The 21234-nt window shown below is 39.9% G+C and overlaps 1 pseudogene; it reads right to left on the bottom strand.

The window, feature by feature from the left end:
- Window positions 1–10488: 10488 nt before the first annotated feature.
- LOC117448350 (E3 ubiquitin-protein ligase TRIM21-like) lies at window positions 10489–14965 on the bottom strand (annotated as a pseudogene).
- Between the last annotated feature and the right edge of the window lie 6269 nt (window positions 14966–21234).

The following is a 21234-nucleotide window of genomic DNA, read 5'->3' on the forward strand; positions in this document are numbered from 1 at the left end:
GATCAATGTGCTACAGTCAGCAGACACACGTTGTCCTCTGCACAGCAGGAATCCCCAAAAACTGCTGTTCCTCTTCCCACCACTGTTGCCTTGGCAACGAGGTACACGCAAAATGTCAAACCCTCCTCAGATGCGTTCTTTGCACAGTTCTTCTGTTTCTGTAGTGAGCAACTCTTCACCAACACACTGATTCAGAGTACAACCCAAAGGTGGCGCACAACTTTCCAGTGCCGCTGTAATCACAATAAATCAGCAACTGGAGATAAACTCAATTTAAATCTCTCCCCTAAAGGGTTACAAAATAAAACGGCTGAGTGTCTATATGGTCAGGAATGTTAAAACAAATCAATGGCAGTAGTCTACCCAGATTCTTTACTCCATTAAAAGTAGTAAAACCACATTGTAAAATCTCTTTTGTTTAGTTGAAGTCCTGCTTCTAAAATTATTAGTCAGAAAAATAAACTTCATCTTTAAAATCTCCTTTAATTTGAAACCAAAAAAGGTCTTCCTTCTCCACCATGATCCTATCTCTACATCAAAGTCCATACAAACTGATGATTTATCTTTAGAAACCATGAGGAATGACAGTTCTCATAAAACACTATTCTTCCTTACTTCAGTTCCAAATCAAATGAGCCAGACAGGAAACCCCCTTTAACCACTTGCTTATTCTATTATTTTTGAAATTGTTTATCTAAGTTGTGTTACAAGCAGGTTAGATCTGTAACAAAATGCAAAACTAACACAGTATTTAGCGCTATAATTGAAAAACAAGTAATCTGATTATATTTAATGAATATATATGTTTGAACACTTATTATTGCCGGAAAGGTTTCCTCACAAAATGTAATCTCCATTACTAAAGCTCAAACCTAAAGAAATCATCACGGAACAGTTTTCTGTCCTTATCACTTAATTGTCTCAATACAAACTAAAAAGCGTTGTGAAAAATCCCACTCTTGAGAACATCTCAACACCTTATTCCATCTGAGCACGAGTGTTTGACAGACACGCCCTATTAATCCAAAACGGTATTTAATGGTATCAATTGTGAACTTCCTTAATATGAATTGTAAATGCAACATATGTTTTCTTTAGAACACAGATATGACAGTAGCTGCTGAAACTGGTTAATAGCAGTTTTCTGTCAACCTAGTTAAGCATGTTGTTGTATCTAGTAAATATATTTTTATTTCATGTTTACTCACAAAACAATATGACATTATTTAGAAACAAGTTTTACTCTCTCTGAACTCTTCAAAACATCTACTTGTCTTTCTCTTTCCTCCCTGTGCCCTGCAGCTGCCGGCTCAAGTTTCCCCTCATCAATCCCCTCAAATGTGTTTGTGCAACACCTCTGTCATGCGTAACCATTTAACAGATTCATTCTGACTGACAACCTTATAACAACCTCCCGTTTACTTTCTACTCTTTCTTCATAAACTTCCAAACACAATTAATGTCTACTGATGATATTACAAAAACACTAGGTGGAATAATCCACTATTATGTTCAATTTGAATCAAACTTTAACCTGCTTCATATACTCAGCAAAAGCTATCATTACTTTCCCTCCACGTTACTGTATGCAATAAATGCCTCTGAAATATAAGTAAACTTCTCAGTAAATGACAAATACCACGAAATTCACAATGCAATGTTTCTTATTTATTTAAATATCTACGACACATTGATCTATTAATCTTCAATGTTATTCCCTCCTTTTTCAGAGGAAAGCTGTGAAGTGGGGGCTTTCTCGAACCCACGCCTCCAGCCTGACTTCGCATGTCTTTATCTGACTTTTCTCCCTTATCTTATTAGTAATTATTCACAGAAAATTATTCCCCGTACAGTCTATCGAGCTTTTTTGGTGCGATGTTTATTTCAACAGATAATGCGACCTTAGAATGCGCTTTGACACGGCTTTTCAGCTATGTGACATCCTCATGGAGCCGAAACCCAGGTCAACAGAGTGCTTTATCGTCACGTTTAGCTTCTCAGATTAATAACCCCACAGAACAAGAGAACGAGATTCCGTTCGTTTCAAAATGGCTTTTTGAAATTTGTGTATCTCTCCCTTGGATTTATAACATATAATACACTCCAGCTTCCTATGAAGCTGAAGAAGCATTATTCAGATTCGCCCTGGATGGATATATTTTCAGGAAACCCACTGGACTCGCACCGACTGAAATTGCCGACTTGATTTCTCTAAAACCAACGGGGCCTTGCACCTTCGTCTTACATTTCTCGTCGCTTCACGTGTAGCATATATCCGAGGTTCCTAACCGTTGCTTTATCAATATGAGTAGTCCGTCGTTACCTACCTATTATAATATATGCATTGCATCATTTTACCGCAGTCCTTTGTTACCTACGGATGCAATATAAGCAGTCCTTCGTTACCTATCTATGTTATTTAAATATCTACATTGCACTCTTTACCGTAAATGACACCTGGAAATATCTTTGACAACTCTAAAATTTAGCTTGAGCCAATTAAAGACCTTCGATAGAAACAGGTGTCCGTTTTACCTTTCAGTTGGATCCATAGTTGTCAAATATTATTCCAGGCATCTCCCTTCTTCCGCTGGCTGCCCGTGTTCCTCAAAACAAAACACTCATGACGTCACCACGTCGGCACGTCCTTACGTCTCCACGTCATGACGTTGTCAGGGTCGCCATTTTGAAGGAGTTTTGGGACTACTTTTCTCTGCGCCGTTCCTAATGAGCTTGCTTTAAAAGAAGAAACACTCAAAACAACCAGGACGAGGGTTAAACAAAAATCTGTTTTAATCATAAACGGTAATAATGCAATACCATATAATACATTACCATACAAAGCCATCATATGAGTAATGTCAGGAGTATGCCTACTCCTGGCCTTGTTCACAGGCTGCCACGACCTTCCGGTCCGAGCGGCGCGAGAAGAGAGGACGAAACAACACGTTGCACGTCCCAAAACCAACAAAGGGGTGGAGTTTCATTTGGGAGATACCAACACGCTGTCTCACAGGGAATTAGCGCGGGCAGCTTTGAAAGCCACAGGTGTTGGGAAGGCCTGCAGGATGCACCTCATTAAATTCAGGGGAAATGTCCCTCCCAATTTTCAAAGCCTATCGATGGTTTAACCCAGAAAAACACTCTGGGATAATCTTTTCACTCAAAACAGAAATCACCATTAATTCTGCATCTTTGTTCTTCACAAATAGCTTAAAACACTCTTTTGATAAACAGGTAAAAAGTCAAACAAAAAGACTATTGCGCTAATCTATTTTTGAGAAAAAGGGAACATTGTTTCAGGAATCTATAAAAAACCTCTCTATATGGTAGAGGAAAAATGTACTTTTGTTCCTTCAACTATTAACACACAGGAATGTATAAACTCACACATATACTTATTCAAGATATACAGACTTCTCTGAAACATGGCCTGCTTGAGATCCTAAACAGAATATATTCTCCCCACCAAGTACCCTGTCTTGCATACCTCCACATCCCCCACATGGCAATACAACCCAGTTTACTCTTAACAGCCCTTTGTCTATCGCCATTTTAGTCCTCACATTTATGAAAGGATAAAACAGAGAAATCACTATAAAACACAAACACAGGTATTGTTTGAACAGTATTCACTTAACTGCTACTATTGATAATTACCAGAGAAACTCAAAGGGACCTCTTTTAATATCTGGAAATTGCAACAAGACTTTCTGCCATTTCAAATGTAACACACTTCTTTGGTACAATATCTCACATCAATTTCCACAACGTGTGCTGGACCTTTACCGGCACTGGATTTATTGTGGTAGCCTGATTAACAACATGCATTTAGAAATATGCACCATGTAAGCACAATATTGAAAGTCTAAAAAGCTCTTTGAGAAAGGTCAGGAAACAAACCCACCTGTTGGCCCTCATGCCAGGGAATACTTTGACGCTTATATTGCACATCATGTTCATATTACAAATTAAATATTGCTCACATTTTCACATACTCTACAACAATATAATGTCACATATCTTCTGGGAATAATGTACTCAGTGAAAGTACTTTAAAGTTACCTTTAATTAACAATATCCACAATATGAATGCATTTTAGCTGGGTGCTTTGGGATAGGTCTACATAGGGAATATTAATCATTTGTTAGATGTTTCATAAGAATGTTAGCTCGCTAAAACAGTATTGTTAGCAAGGCAGTGGCTTAATTTAAATGTTATCCATTTATTTGCAATGAGTATTTTCATCGAGTCGGGCCAGTAGGTTACCTGAGTCTAATGCTAACTGTTTAATGGTGTGAATCAGTACAGTAGATGTTTGGAGGAAACATCGGTTCACTTTCAGGCCTCTGAAAGCTTCAGCGGTAAATGACATTCAAAAACGTGCAGATTTTCAAAGCGATCAAATCTCACATGTTCCATGCTCAATGTCGCTTCCAGAAGCTTATTTGAGGCCTTAGCTCTCGACAGGATGTAACAAGTCTGCAGTAGAAGCAACCTTTTGAGAGGAATCGTCAAGTGAAAGCGGAGAAAACTCTTTTCTTGACCGTCTTCAGGTTTTCTTTTATATTAAATATTGATCTTATATCAATAACGCACTGCGGAAACCATATTGCGGCAGTAATATCCAAACGAAGTGCCGCGCGGGACTAAACAAGAGAAAAAACACTGTGGACGCGCAAAAACTCAGTCTTTCCAAAAGTATGCGTTTGACCTTTTATTTCCAAAGCAAAACATTCCATATCCATATGCGTAGGCCTATATTCCTTTATGCGTACGTGCGTGCGGTCAACACAAATTGTCCTTCTCCAGCTCACTCCCCCTCCATCTATCACAAAGTGCGCAGGTAAAAGCAACCGGATATAAGCACAAACGTCACCACACAAATCCAAGGACACGCCCACCACCTATCGTGACTCAAAAACACGTACCGAAACAAACACAGAAAAATACTTCAAATGTGGCTACTACAGCAACCATGGAATCCCTCACGTCCATTTCTTACGTAGCCAATACGCACAGTGACATTTAAACTCCGTAACCAGCCTAAAATAAAGTCCATATATAAATCTACACATCTAACTGGCATTATAGGACTGGACATTTATAAAACGCAGTTTTCAGTTTGGCTGCTCAGAAATGAATAAGTTATGTGCGAATGGAGGCATATCATATTCACCATTATCCATACTTTCATATTAATGGTATATTTATTACATGGCTTAGTTGTATACATCACTTCAATTCAGAACACGTGACACGTTGTTAATACCGAACAGACAGACCGCTGTCAAGGATTTATTGACCGTTGTTAAGGACGCTCACATCTTCAGAAAGAAGTCCGGTCGATTTAACTGTATATAGTTGGGTAACTGGGACATGAAAAACAGCGGAGAAGTAACGGGGCAGAAACCCTCCTTTTTACGCAGCGGTCCAGACATAGACATCAAACCGTGACACATATTCAGTTGACAGTTACTTTGGCATTAGGGCAGGGATATCTAGATACTTTCCAAGGTTTGACATCATGAATTGTGCTACTTTTAAAGCAAGCAGCGATGTTTTCAAATCTGTAATCAGAAAGCTCCTCAAAAACGCGAAGCGGAGGGATCTAGATCGGCAACCTGTTTCTGCTCGTGTCGATGGTTTCAACATTTTGAAACAATAAAGATGAATGTGTGTATTATAACATGTGTTGTGATTCCCTTTCTCTGAGATGTTATATATAAAAGGAACCTTATTCACATTCATTCACAAAAGTCACAACATTAACAAGTCAATATTTCACATGTTACTTTGTAATGGTCTTCAGGGTTTGATACCAATCAGAACGTTCTAAACATTGGTAAACCACACAGCTCTCTTACCACTGATGCTAAAGTAAATGTTCATCCCATTACGTATGATTGTATGAAAACACATTGTAAAATAAATACAATTGTATTTATCGTGAAAAAATCACATCATTGTGTAAATAAATCAAACACAGCTAATACAACACAGCTAATACAACACACTAATACAAATATTTCTACTTTGTTGTAGCATGCGTAAAGAGAGGGTACACATATAAATGCATTGTGTTTCCATTGACATGTTTCCTCTCCCTCGAGTGGAGCAGGCTGGCTCTGAGAGAAAGATCCATGTTTATCGTTTCAGCTTCAGAAGATAATGTCTTTTCACATGTCGATGCAACACATTCTCACTGCCAACTCGGCCGATGTTGACGTTATGTCAGGGTCCCTGTCGTCACTTTCCAACGCAAGGGGGGCCCTTTAGCGTCGAGTTTCAACTACCAGGGCGTCCCATTGACTTGCATTGAGCTCCCTGAACGTTGGTAATAGACGAGTTGGGATCGCGGAGAAATGCTCTCCGCAGATCCATTCTCACAGCGTTATCAACCTTTTTCTAACTCAATATGAAGCCACACTTATTGTGTTTACGTCTTTATTTTAATTGAATAATGTCTGACTTTTGTTGCCGTCAGTTATGGGGAGAGGAGGGGCTCAGAAAACTGACATCTGTATTGCTTCATCGTTTTCTCCGTCTGACTTTGTATTCTTTTTTAAACCACACACTGTTATTTACTCAACAATAAGAAACTATTATCTTTGTGTTTATTTATTTGTTTGTTGTATAATGTCGGACTTTTGGAGTCCGTCAGGACCGAGGGTCGGAGCAGCTCATTCGAACACAGGAAGCTGTATTTTCAAAATAAGAGTTCATTTTAATATTATGTTTGATAATATTATTTTTATTAACTAGACCACTGGGTCATGTTAAGACCATCTTTCTGTCGGTTTGGTGTTACAAATATAAAAACAATATATGTGTGGATAACAAAATACATCCGTCATAAACTAAACTGGAAACAGCAGCACATTGTGTGTGCTTTAACCGCCTAGTGGTTAAAACAGGTTATTTAATTGTTGTGTTGATACGTTATATTTGATGAAAACATAAAAATATTAAGAGTACATACTTTCATAGTGGAAAGAAGAAGGTCAATGATAGAAATATAGAATAGAAAATATTAATAAGATACTGTAAGTGATCTCTACGATAAAACAGTTTAGTGCAGGACGTCCAAAGATATTAACAGGAGGTGCAAAACATACAAACTAATTAGGCTTTATTTAAACATTAAATAACACTTTAGGTTAAGGTCTTCTTTTGATTAAGAAAAAAGTCTATCTACAGATAAATATTAAGCCTGACAAAGTACTTAACGTCTAATATATTGCTTTCCTGCAATGTTAACTATGTTGAAGCACTTATTTTAACTGATATTATACACATTAATTATACTCTTATGTATGTTGATAGAATAAGAAATGTGCAGAATATGACAGTTTAATGGTGGAGGTACACATATTGATAGATGTCTTGTAATGCGCTGTTGAGGAACCTGTGACCCAAGTGTTTCATTCATTGCATAACTACACCGGAGTTGTGTATATGCAAATGTATTTCTCCGGACCCAAAAACAGCAAAATATGTTTCAAAAAGCTCAATTTTTACTTGAAAAAATAAACCTGTGGACTACAGGTAGCCTGGACAGGTGAGTAACATTAAGCATTTATATATTTTAGGGTAAATTTGAATTCTGAGAAAGTCAAAATCTGCTAAAGAGTTTGAATTCTGGGAAAAAAGTTCAAATATGAGAAAATAATCTCATGAAATTATGAAAAAGAGTCAAATTCTGTGAAAAAGTTAGAACTAAGAAAAAATTGAAATTGTTCTAATTCTGAAAAAAAAGCTGAAAAATGTTTGAATATTCCAGCCCATCTCTTCTTTTAATTTTATTATACAAAGCAGCTACATGAAGTTATAACAGCAACAGAATGAATAAACAATTGGCAAATAATAATGATAGATAATATTTAAATTTAAACATAAGAGTGATACCAGGATTATAATAGATGGCAAGCTCTCAAAAGAAATGAAAAATATACAATTTGCCTACACTTCCTTATGGGCGTTTTTCTCATTAACATAATACATTTGTCGTCATACTATTGAGATGGATCTGATTTGTTTTGGTGACTCAACCGACTCTTTAAAGCCTCTTACACACCAAGCTGACACCAAAGAACACGTCCCGACGGAACGTCGCCTCACGTCGCTTCACGTCTCTGCGTCTTGGCCATGTGTCGCACTGGAACACACCGCAAAGACTTCAGCCGACGGCCAAGTTGCACGTACGAACTGCGCATGCGTGAGTGGCAATAACTCTCCTTACCAGCAGGCGGCGGTAGTGTGTATTCGTCATTCAAAAGAGGCAACAACCGGAAGACAGACTGCGTGATAACCGAGAGAAGAAGAACAGACTGCGTGATATAAATAAACAAACAAATAGCGTGTCCGTTCCATTTTCCCTCTACAGCGAGAAGCTCACGGGGCTTTCCCGAACCTGAGTCGAGAGCTGGAGTTCAATGAAATCTCAGATGTGCCTTCTTAATAGTTTGTTTGGGTCCCTCACTTCCGTTTCGCTTCTTTCTTCTCATGCACTGATTCGCTTGATTGAATCAATCGGAGTGATTTCTTGGCCGACGGCCTACTGATTCGACATGTCGAATCGGCGGCGGAAGGTGTCGGCACGGCCGAAAACAGACAAATCTCAGTAGGGCGACACGACTTTCATCGACGGCCCAACATCTATCGACGCTGATAATCGGCTCGGTGTGTAACAGCCTTTAGACCCCATTTACACGGGAACGCAAACGGACCAAATTCGTACACACACACACACACACACACACACACACACACACACACACACACACACACACACACACACACACACACACACACACACACACACACACACACACCACACACACACACACACACACACACACACACACACACACACACACACACACACACACACACACACACACACACACACACACACACACACACACCGTCTGACTTCATATTGAGTGTTTGTGGCTTCAGCATCATTTATTCTATCTCTTAGTCTTGTTGACTAGAACTCAAAGAGGACATTCACTCTCCAATCGAGGAAATAAAAGGTATTTCTTTATTAAAACCTCAATAATGTGAAGCTGATTTTCCACATCTTTCTCGCTGACACTGTTAGTGGATATGAGGCTGCATAATCCAAACAAAAGAGAAGGTGTTTGAATGTTTAATGTTGATATTGATCTTGATAAACTGCTTTGAAATTAAGCGTTCACTCTGCAGGTCGTTGCTTAAAGGCACTTTGCTTTTAATGAATGAACAACGATGGAGAGAATGAACAAAAGGGTATTTTCTCCATGCAACTACAGTATACTTTATTTAAAAGACAAATTAATACAAAAAAATATATTCAAGGTAAGTCAAATAAAGTACCTCAGAATCAGTACAAAACTTGACTGCGTGTAGTGTATACGTCTGTCCACCAGGGGGCGACACCCTCAAAGTTCACATGGAAACACCTGGTAGTAACACACCTTTACAGAACTGCTTTAATGACACAGGTATTTACGCATCACCACTAAAACTAAAAGTGCTTTCCTCAGAATGTAAATGGCAGATCCTTTGCAACAGCATTTACTTTAATGAGAAGTTTCAAATGTACGCCTCAATCCAGAAATGCCAATAAAAAAGAACTGATATAATACATTTAGAGTCACATACTATTTCAAACACAGCTTGCACAATCATCCTCAGTGTCATCTAGCCAGTGACCATCTTTAGAGATTGTTATGTTATGAATATGAATGTCATCTAGCCAGTTATCCATATTTCAAGGCAAGGCAAGTTCATTTATATAGCACCTTTCAACACGAGGCAATTCAAAGTGCTTTACAAAAATGAAAGACATTAAGAAAATGGCATTTAAAAAAAGTCATTAAAAAGCAAAGATAATAAAATAAACCGTAAAAGAAAAGATACATGAATAGAAGTTACAGTGCAGTTTAAGATGTGAATAGTTCAATTAAAAGCAGCGGCTGAAAGATGCAGTTATGAGACAGACTCTTATTGTCCACTGGTTTTCGTTGAGCTTTTTGCAGCGTTTCATGAATGCAGCACTTTTAGTAAACGTTGCATGTGTTGTCAAGATGGTAACGATGATTCTTCATTTGCATGTTTTGGCAGGTTTGTGTTTTTATATTTGCATCGTTTTGAAACTGCAGCGTGTTTATAATAAGTGTGTTGGCACCTGTCGGCCTCCATACTTATCCATGTCAGTTTTGGTTTAATCAAAAAGTGGTCATATGAATTAGTTACTATTTTTTTTAACTTAATTACCTGTGTACTGCAAAATGTAAATTCACAATACAAGGCCTTTTTAATTTTTTTATCAAAATAGTGGTTTGTTCATATATCATCAATAGTCAAATGTACAGAGTGATTATTGATGATTGTGTTAAGGATTATAACATCTGTTTCAGAAAACGTGTACTGTAATAAAAACAAAGTCATGATGTAAGTTAAACATTTTTAATTGTAATATTATTCTCCATCCACCTCTTTAAAAATAATGACATTTCAAATGATAAGCTCAATCTTATAAACAGGGCATTAATAACATAGACTTACAAGCATATTTCATGCAATTTTGATATTTAAAAAACCCTTTATTTATCTCCCAGTCAGACGGGACGTTTGCAGAGAGTTAGTCTCACCTGTGCAGGCAGTGCTGGAGTGTGTTCAAGGTGAAGAATGAGATCATAATCATTAGAAGCAGTCCAACCAGTCAGCCCGCTCTCACTGACACAGGCTGCAGCCATCAGACACTTAGATCAGCTTCGTTTAGCATGTATACTCGGAAAAGGGGGAAATAGTTAGCCTGGCTTTTCCAAAAAATGACAAAATACACCTTTAAGTGTACTTAATATATCTCTGTACGAAAACTGAAATGTAAAAACTATTTGGCAACTTGTTTTGGTCCCAGCCAAGAAATAGCCCGACCCATAATCCCTTGTTAAACGTCTTATTGATGTTTTTACTCCTCTGATTTGGTATGGATTAAACTAACTGGATTCAGAGCTGCTGATAGGTGGATTTTGTTACCTTTGGACAGGCTGGCTTCCCCTGTTCCCAGTCTTTATGCTAAGCTAAGCTAACCAGTTGATGGCCTTATTTCTAGCAGACATATACAGCAATCTTAATATCTATGATCGGCTGATCCAAGAGGGTTTTAAATAGTTTATAAAGCTTCAGAACAACCAAAGCTGTCAGACAAATGTAGTTAAGTAGAAATGGAAATAGTTAAGTGCATTTTTTTAAGCTACTTTCCCTAAGTTGAGAACTAGTGAAAACTGTACTTCAGTTCGTACATTTAAAAAAAGACAAAAATCCATCGAGGCTTTGTTCAAACTTTACAAGCAGTGTGCAGAGAGGTGGACGCAATACAATTACCATAACACCACAGACAGCTGAGAGGTAACATTTGAATTTCCCTCGTTTGTTAAACCACTGCAGCCTAATGTTTATGATCAGATATTGTTGATGTTCAAAGTAACTGTCAATACATTTTGTACCAACATAATGAATCCTGAACTTCCCCTTTAAAACACACCAGAGACCCATCATGTTCCCCTCACTTGAAAATTATAAAATAAATGTGTATATACAGTATTTTACTAATGAAAAAGGAATGCATTACTTCCACTAGTAATGTCTGCAAGTATGAAACACAATGAACACACCATTCTGAGACAATAAATACTTTGTTGTCCCCCTGACATATAAAGAAGTGGCAACAGTTTATTTCTGAGTAAATAGTTTTCTGATCACTTCAAGTCATGACGGCAGGAAGTGCAATCCGTAGAATAAACTAGAGTACATTAGAACATACTCATCAGTATTGTGCGTCTCATCAAGGTGAACCAGAAGTGATCAGATTCTGAAACATTAACAGTGTGTACAATGTACTTCCCCAGTTGAATACATTTATTACATTTAGTGAGAGTGACTCTTTCTGAGGAAAATCAAATGGTTGTTCTACTCGGTGTGATTGACAGGAGAGATGATCAGAGGGGCAGAGTTTTCACCACCTTCATTAAGACATGGACTAAAGTATGGGTAGAGTTTCTCTTTGAAGCAGCAGCCAGTGAAGGAGTAGATCAGAGCTGCAGCATCAACATCATAAAAGGAGACCCTCCTCATAATCCACAAAGACCCCCACCTTCTGAGGCTGAGACTTCAGAGAGAGACGGACTGCAGGACCAGCACCAGCTATGTACTCATTTTCATTCCTCAACACTATCACCCAGTAACCTTTCTGAGGAGTTAGTGAGATCTGTCCCTTCCTGTTGATCGACTCTCTGGCCACTCCTAACTCCCACTCAGTCTTCCCTTTAACCTGAACCTCGTGATAAAATCTTCCTGAAGAGAAACTCTGCTTTGCTAAAACACAAGGACAAGAATCAAATCTCTCTGGATTGTTTGGGAGATTCTTCCTCACATCACCATCATTCACTTGTTTTCCATCATCAGACAGAATGAGGTTGGGATGTGCTGTATCAGGATCAAGAGTCACCTCCAACTCAGACTGCTGGACCCTCTTCATCTCCACCTCAGACTGCTGGACCCTCTTCAGCTCCACCTCAGACTGCTGGACCCTCTTCAGCTCCACCTCAAGCAGCTTCTTCATCTGTTTCCTGAGCGTCTCCTCCAGCTGAGTCACAGCTCTCCCCACAGTCCCCTCATATGAAGGTGGACAGACCCTGACTTCTGTCCAGTTCTTGGTGGGGGGAGCAGCGTTCAGGGACGTGACGCTTTGGAGAGCGTGAGAGCTGCTCCACCTCAGAGCTTCTCTTCTTCAGCTCAGAGACTTCCTGTTCCAGCTCTTTGATGAAGCCTTCAGCCTGTTCCTCTGTCTCTCTCTGCTTCTCATTGATGGTGTCCATGAGCTCGGCCTGGCTTCTCTCAACAGACTCCTTCAGAGCGGTGAAGACCTGAACACCATCTGCTATCTCTCTGTCTGCTCCTTCCTTACTGAGCTCCACTGAGCGATTCATCTTCTGGATCTTCAGTCGTCTCTTCTGGATCATCTGCTGAGTTTCAGCCTCTGTCTTCCCCAGCTCAGCCTTCTTTCCTTCATATCCTTCTTTCAGAGGAACAACATCATGTGTCTTGTGCTCTAAAACAGTGCAGAGCATGCAGACACACACCTGGTCGGTCTTACAGAACAGCTCCAGCAGTTTATCGTGCTTCACACACATCCTGCCTTCCAGGTTCTCCTCAGGGTCGATCAGCTGATGTTTCTTCAGGCCTGCTCTCGTCAGGTGAGGCTCCAGGTGAGTCTCACAGTAGGACTCCAGACACACCAGGCAGGACTTCAGGGCCTTCAGTCTGGTTCCAGAGCAGGCGTCACAGGGAACTTCCACTGGTTTGACAACGTGTCGCTCTGAGCTGCTGCTGCTGGCTTTCTGTTGAGCTGACTGTCTGAACTGAGCAGCCATCTCAGAGATGAACGTGTTGACCTGCAGCTCAGGCTTTATGTTGAACACCTCTTTGCAGTTGGGACACTGACTCGGGACATTTCTGTCCCAGTGTTCAGAGGTGCAGGCTTTACAGAAGTTGTGTCCACATGGTGTGCTGACTGGATCAGTGAACACATCCAGACAGATGGAGCACAGAAACTGATCTTCAGTCAGCAGACAGCTGGCAGCAGACATGTCTTCACTCTGAGGACAGAGCAAGTGAAAAAAACAAAAAACTTTAATTACATATTCTCTCTTTGAGTCCTACTATGAACCCGAACATGTAAACTACCCCAACGTTTTATGTTAGAAATGACATACGTAGACCAATGACAACCAAACACATTTAGGTTTCTTGTCTGTACGAATTACAATTCAAGTTCAAATGAAATCTGGAAAGTCATAGCAGCATTCGGTTCAAACTCTAAGAAACACAATGTGTAAGCTCTAATACTGTTGGGGGATGTTGCCGTTGTTGAACAGAGGAGTGAAACCTTCTGCTGAGCGTCACTGAAGTTAATACTAGTCGTTAAAAAACAGTAAACGTTATCAGCTTCAAAAGGCAGACAGCAGTTACTACGGAAACAGGTTCAAAGCTCAAGGCTACTAACCACAGTGTGTACACATTATATAATTAAGCAATAGCTCACGACAGGCCGTGGTATATGCTCATTATATCACAGCTAAGGGGCGTGGTTCGGCCCGACGTGATTACAGATTTGAAAACATTGTTGCTTGCTTTAAAAGTAGCACAATTCATGATGTCAAACCTTGGAAAGTATCTAGATATCCCTGCCCTCATGCCAAAGGAACTGCACACTGAATATGTTTTGCCGTTTTATGTCTATGTCTAGAGATACCGTTGGGCTGAAAAGCATGCTTTTCAAACTGGAACACTGTTTTTCTCAGACGCGGAGGGATACTGACTTGTTGTGAAAAGTAACTTACATTTCGACCCGTGGTATACACTCAGTATATCACAGCTAAGAACCAATCAGATTGCTTGATTTGACTTGTCCGTTTTATAAGATGAAATATGTAATTGTCATGCCTTTTTATAAGCAACACTTGTAACATAACACCAGATCCCATGCTTTGGACAGTCCAGAACAAATCTACTATTTAGATTCTACTTTTTTTAATAGAGTCATTTATAAAGATGTTTTCAAATACAGGAAATATGGAAAATCAGTACAAGCTAATGCTAGCTTTGACTGTATGCTCTCTAACCTAACTTAACCAGAGTTTACATTGCAGTTGTTTTGTGGCTGTTGCTAAAGTAAATGTTGAGGTTTTTATCTTAACCGACACATTTATATTGTGTAATATTCTTTATATGGTCAAATGGATGTAATACAGTCTGATTTTAATCCAACTCTGACTAAATGTTTAGTCAGTGATGTGTCTGTAGTGAACTCACCAGTGTTTGCAGAGTCCTGCTGTGTTGTTGAGAAGAAGCTGCTGGATTCAGTTGAGTGTTTCTTCAGAGAATCAGAGACTTGTCTCGGCTGCTGCTCTGCTGTCGCTCAGACAAACAACAGCTTTGATTTCTGGGAAATGGAAACTCTTCTCTTACAATGTGGTTCCACCTCTCAGTGGCAGTTTGCCAAGAGGGAGTGGAGGAAGAACTGTTGAGGCTTGTTATTTAACTTTGTGACCAACCTGACAGTGGCGTGCACAGACATTTATAGGGGCAGGTGCTCAAGAGAAAAAAAAAGGGCACCTTCTGAGTCATCGTGGCAGTCGCGCCGAAATTGTGCGCCCTGAAATTGTGCGCCCTGAAATTGTGCGCAAAGATTTGCCGGATAATGGCGGTTTTTGTTAGTTTCTTTTCGGTTTTTGGTTACTTTATTTCGGTTTTAGGGTTAGAGTTAGGTTAGGGTTATGTTATTTAAATCTTACTTTTGCCTGATTTTACTGATTTATTATCAAAAAATTAATTATTTTAACATTTATTTTTATTATTCTAAATGACTTAGGGGCGTCCAATCTGAAGCTCCGGATTGACGCCCCTGGTGGAACCGCCGGCTGCCTTAGTAGTGTGAGATTTATTAAAGGCACATCTTGTATGTCGTAATTTCATATATATTTATTTCAATAACCATATGCTGTCTGATGCAGATGCCTATCTAAAACAAATCAAATAGTAGGCTTACTACTAGAGATGTATCCATAGATCTCTTAATGTTGCTCTCAAAGTGCACCTGATTGATGCTTTTAACTTCAATATTTAAAAAAAATCTTCCCGGGGGAGCAACTGACTAAAGCAACTGTAGTCAGTTAGATGAGTTTAACTCATCAGGTATGAAAAAGGTGACAAGGATCCGAGCCCCCCGACCCCACGGAATATCGGCTTTAAAATGAGGAATAACAGAGGATTTTAGCAGTCAGAACAACTAAAGCAGCAGGTAATAATAACAGAAACGCCAAAGAGTCACATCTAATAGAAATATATAAAAGCATTTATTTTAATTGTGTAGCAGTCAGTTTATAATTTTGGCAGCACTGACAATTTATTTTCATGCTTCTTAGTATTTTTATAATACTTTTCTACTTTCACTTGAGGAACATTTTGAATGCAGGACTTTTACTGTAACATAGTATTCCTACACTCTGGTACTTCTACTTTTACTGAAGTACAAGATCTGAGTACTTCTACTTTTACTCAAGTACAAGATCTGAGTACTTCTACTTTTACTCAAGTACAAGATCTGAGTACTTCTACTTTTATTAAGTAAAATATCTGAGTACTTCTACTAAAGTACAAGATCTGAGTACTTCTACTTTTACTCTAGTACAATCTCTATACTTATACCACCTCTGTTTATAGCCTATAAAAAAAACTATTAGAGAACGAAGGCTAAAGCTAACGTTAGCAGATAGTGACAATGATATTGCGACAGAAAAACTTTTCAGTTCACATCACGCTCTGCCGCTCTGCTCTGAACACCTGAACGGCCCGTTCTAACAGCTGTTCACCAGCGGCTCAGTCTGTGCCACAGTGACTCCGCACAGTTAACGAACGCACCGTAGATAATGTAGCTGACCCTCATCCCGGAGCAGCAGAGCTCAGCCGGCCCGACAGGCAGGAAGACTCGAGCACACAGCTCGCGCTTCATATATTAAAAGATAACACCATGCGCGTCATGATGGCACATAACAGCTCGCGACCGCAGATTATTTCGGCGATTAGATAAAATGTAAATTATATTTGACGCAACTTTAGTTACATTTCCATGACTTTTCCAAAACTTTGGGAAAAATATTGTTTTCCAAAACTTTTCCAGAGCCTGGAATTTGCATTTTGAATGTCCATGACTTTTCCAGGTTTTCAATGACCGTACGAACCCTGTATAGTTTAGTTTGGCATCTGATTTAGGGGATTAAACAATACACTCGTTGTATTTGTTACCTGGTGGTTACTTACTTGGTCGTCACTAGGGCACTTTTAATCGTGCTGCTGCACCACACATCCGCCGTGGCCTGTCTGACTGAGTGACTGAGGCCCATTCTCAAACCGCCCCCTACACCCTACCCCTACACCCTACCCCTACACCCTACCCCTACACCCTACCCCTCCGTTTGCGCGTTCACGCGGAGGGTCCGCCATATTGAGGGCTGTTCCAAAGCAACGAGTGTGGAGGGGGAGTGGGCTATCAAGCCCTCAGACAGCGAGTCTGCAGCGGTGCTGACTTGAGACCGGTCTCTACCTGACCGGAGTCACGCTGTGTGTGTCCGTCAGGAAACAAGCTGTTTACAAGTAGTTCCAGCAAACATCCGCTGATAAACTGCGATGTTAACAACCTCATGATAACCTCATGTGTTTTAACTGAGGATCAAACTTGTGTTCAGTCTAGAAAAAGGTAAATGTGTGCATTTTATTATAAAGTTGTGTGTATTTACAGACCGTTGCAAAAACTAAGAAGCTTATAAACATCAGGTTTAAAACTAAAAGAGCTTTGAAACACAATGAAAGATGTTTGGAGTTTTATTTGAGTTATTCATTTAAACTTTTTGTCTCAGAGAAGCTGATTTGAAACCGTTGTTAGAAACAGTTACGGCACTTCCTGTTTGTGCCGGAGAGAGGGGAGGCCGTCCCAAAGCTTGCTGCTGTGTTTACTCCCTCCATCGGACAGGAGGGAGCCTCATTGAGCTGCGAGTGTGGCTGCAGACCGAGTTCACTCCGTCACGGAGGGGGAGGGTCGAGGGAGTGGTTTGGGCAACACACTCTCACTCCCTAAGCGTCCAATAGCGTCGTTTGGTCACTGTCCGTGGCGTCCAATTGTGACGCTCCTAGGCTCCTTCAGCGTCATAAAGGGACGCAAATAGCTTTCAACTGATTGCAATGTATTCCCATCTGCGTCGGGATTTGACGCTCATGGAAGCACGGCATTCGTTTATGCCGGCTGCCCTTAAAGGCAATGTGAGCATCCATTCCCATTGGATAACGGAGAATTTTACACCCGGAAGTAAGTACTCCTCTTACTGTCGATTGATTTTACAGTGATATCTGCACTACTCATGGACTAAAAAACACCAGATTATCCTTGTTAATTACACAACATTGATTGGTTTAAATTGTGTACAATGCTTTTGTATTTTTCCCCTTCGATTCGGAGAAACAAATATGTTTTCTGAGTAAAGGATGGCAGAAGACACTACACTACCCAGAATCCCCAGCTATCGTTTGGCCTACACCATGTGCTCTGTTTGACAAACCCCGTTTTTTTCACCATTCATTCCGATGGCTGGCGTCTATGTCACGTGATCTTCAAATGTCTCCCTGCAGAAAAAGAAAACATGGCCGAACTTCGTTTTATTCTAGGTGTAACATTTTAAAGTTAGTTTGGCCATTAAAATGCGTTTTGATGTCATTTGATGCGAGAAATATGAGTTGTTATTTCAGATTATGTGTGCAGTGGATGTACATGATCTTTAGTTTGCTAGTTATTACGAAGATTACTTCAGGAAATCGCGACGTTTTCATTGTTACCAAGGTGGTTGCTAGGGACGCTGCTATCGATATTATTTCTGTTATGTTGTGTAACTGTTTAATGGTGTTATCTTTATTGCTACCCCCTTCCCCGTCAATCTATAGTGTTGGTCCACAGCCTAAACATATTAGTTTAACAAAATCCGCATCTAAAGATAGCCTACGTTATTTCCCCCCTGTGCAATTCCAGTCTCACATCTCAGAGCACACCGTCATTAACAAATACCGGAAACAGACCGAAATAATAATAATACCTTATTCCGAGTGTGCTTGCTTTTCTCTTTGAAAGTCATCACATAACGGCATTGTAATACACGGTTCGGCTGCATTACATATTACATATCTGCCGTAGTTCTGTATTTATAGAGCCCTGATGAGAAGACAAACATGAGGAACTGAAAACGTGACGTGGATCATAAATATATCAGCCATTAAACAACATCTTACATTTCTTTTCACACAATGCGTCTCCTTGCAGTATCAACACTAATTCGGCTCACTTTTATATTTGATCCAATTGGTAGATAGGCTGTATTTACACCATAAAGGTGCACAGATGATATAAAGGGACACCTGGTGGTTAAAGCATGTTATTGAATTTCAATATTTTTATTATTAGATATTAATACGATCCCTATAAAGTATATTCATTACTCGTTATTCTCTACTAATTGTTAATTAAAGACTGTATGTAATGACTATTTTGCACATCCCTTTCAAGATTTCAAGATTTTCTAAGGTTTATTGACATATCATATAGGCCTACACAACTGTGGTGTAGTTCTGCACTGAATGAAAAACTTGGGTTGCAGGTTCCTCAATAGTGCATTACAAGACATCCAGCAATGTTAACTATGTTGAAGCACTTATTTTAACTGATATTATACATAATGTATTATACTCTTATAGATGTATGTAGATATTTCATCTCCGGCCTTGTCAGGTATTGAACAATCAATAAATAAAGAACACAGAATTGTTGAATATAAAACACAGAATTTATGTGATTATACTAAATGATTTTCAAATAAACACAACTGCATATTTAACTGTTACACATGCTGATGTAACGCAAATGTTCCAACTTGGGATCAATAAAGTATATCTTATCTTAAGCTGATCGATGGCTACTGCCATATTTGCAAAATGTGCCTCTGAACCTTGACAAGTGCATGTTTCAGACGCGGTGGACCCGTTCAAATCCAGTTTTGGACAGTCTGCCGTGGTTCCATCCCATTTCAAGTGCTGTTCGATAATCGGCTTTACCCTCGGAGCACACTCTCCAATCACAGAGCTTGAGGACTATCACGGGGTTTGTCAAGAGCACATGGTGTAGTCCAAACGATAGCTGGGGATTCTGGGTAGTGTAGTGTCTTCTGCCATCCTTTACTCCTGGGAATGGACGCTCACATTACCTTTAAGGGCAGCCGACATAAACGAATGCCGTGCTTCCATGAGCGTCAAATCCCGACGCAGATGGGAATACATTGCAATCAGTTGAAAGCTATTTGCGTCTCTTTATGACGCTGAAGGAGCCTAGGAGCGTCACAATTGGACGCCACGGACACTGACCAAACGTCGCTATTGGACGCTTAGGGAGTGAGAGTGTGTTGGTTTGGGATTGGGCCTGCCTGTCAGCTCTGCGCGTTCACGTTGAGAGCAGGGAAGGGAGGGGCTGTAGCCAGGGCACGTACGGGAGTGCCGCGGGGCACGTGTGGGGATGTCTGACAAAATTACAACGCGCATTTGGGGCATTGTTGTATATATTAGAAACTTTTAATCCAGAATTGATCGATGTTACCATGAGTAGGCTACACTGTAAAAAAAAAAAAAAACTGTAAAAAACGAACTTTCAAAAGGGCACATTGCTGTCCAGAGGGCAAAACGGGCAGGTGCTCAAGCACTACCTAGAGTCTATGTGTGCACGTCTCTGACCATAACACAGCGTTGTGAAATATAGCTATGAATCTCCAGATGTGTAAAGACATGTCCTTTATGTATTGAGAACATATTCCTACTTATGCTCAATTCACTATTTGAAAAGCCTCTTGGATCAGCTGTACAATGCATCGTCACAACAACCTGATCTCACCAGAATGCGTGACTCCACCACGACTGGTTGGACTGCTTCTAATGATTATGATCTCATTCTTCACCTTGAACACACTCCAGCACTGCCTGTACAGGTGAGACTAGGCTTGTTTGAGACACATTGCGGCTCGCCTCGAAAGTAGACGAGAGTAGCCGATCGCAGCCGGGGGAGGTGTCAAAAAGCTCGTCTGAAGTCGGACAGCTCGGACTCGGAGTCGGCTTGACTGGCTGGGTTTGCAATGGCGGAAATTCCATTTTACCCACTGTAGACAAAGGTGATCTCCATTGCTTTATATAGGTTTGTTAATTCAGTCATGATGATGAACCACACCAGTGACTGGGTTCCATAATTAGAAATGCTCCTCCCTCTTAATGTTTGCAAAAAATAGGTGGACAGGCTACAAATGATCAGTCCCTTCAGATCCGCACACATGAAGCTTCATGAGCATGCATTGAACAGACCTGCTGCTGTGTTAATTCTTTAGCTGCCACTTTAAGCTTTATGATGTGTACAACATGGATGTAATTTGATTTAATCTTGCCATTTTAAATGATGTATTCAATAAATAAGGTTAAACCAAATTATTACATTACAATAGATTTTATTTTAATGATTTGGTTTAACTTAAAGAGAAACTTTATTGTTATTGCACAGATTACAGGTACTGAGACAACGAAATGCAGTTTAGCTTCTAACCAGGTGC

The sequence above is a fragment of the Pseudochaenichthys georgianus genome, chromosome 6 (assembly GCF_902827115.2).
Source record: "Pseudochaenichthys georgianus chromosome 6, fPseGeo1.2, whole genome shotgun sequence".
In the NCBI taxonomy this organism is placed as follows: domain Eukaryota; kingdom Metazoa; phylum Chordata; class Actinopteri; order Perciformes; family Channichthyidae; genus Pseudochaenichthys; species Pseudochaenichthys georgianus.